This window comes from Gekko japonicus, unplaced genomic scaffold (genome assembly GCF_001447785.1).
Source record: "Gekko japonicus isolate JY-2015 unplaced genomic scaffold, Gekko_japonicus_V1.1 scaffold1667, whole genome shotgun sequence".
Taxonomy (NCBI): Eukaryota; Metazoa; Chordata; class Lepidosauria; order Squamata; family Gekkonidae; genus Gekko; species Gekko japonicus.
The window spans coordinates 32,063-32,514 of NW_015168702.1; the positions used below are offsets into that span (position 1 = coordinate 32,063).

At 56.6% G+C, this 452-nt stretch overlaps 1 protein-coding gene across 1 annotated transcript in view; it reads right to left on the reverse strand.

The window, feature by feature from the left end:
• Positions 1-452, reverse strand: part of FSCN3 (fascin actin-bundling protein 3) — a 10,082-nt gene that overhangs the window by 9,362 nt on the left and 268 nt on the right. The gene's annotated exons all lie outside the window — the stretch shown is intronic.

Below are 452 nucleotides of genomic sequence, written 5' to 3' on the forward strand. Positions count from 1 at the left end.
GGGGGGTCAACAGTGGGAGGGCTTCCAATGTCCTTTCCCCACTGGTGGACCTCCTGATGGCACTGGTATTTCTGGCCACTGTATGACACAGAGTGTTGGGGGGGGGGGTCAACAGTGGGAGGGCTTCCAATGTCCTTTCCCCACTGGTGGACCTCCTGATGGCACTGGTATTTCTGGCCACTGTATGACACAGAGTGTTGGACTGGATGGGCCTTTGGCCTGATTCAACATTGGCGTCTCTTATGTTCTTATGTTCTTCCGCAGAGCCTCAGCCTCCCCCCCCCCCACGAGTGGGAGAGCAGCGGGGCGGGGGGGGCATGGCCCTGGAAAGACTGGCCCGCGTTTGGCCCGTATATTGCTGCTGCCGCTGTTGATGTTCTGTACAGACTCCAATTTGTGTAAAAACACACAGACCTTTGCCTACCGAAACAAAGGACACACAACACAGGGAC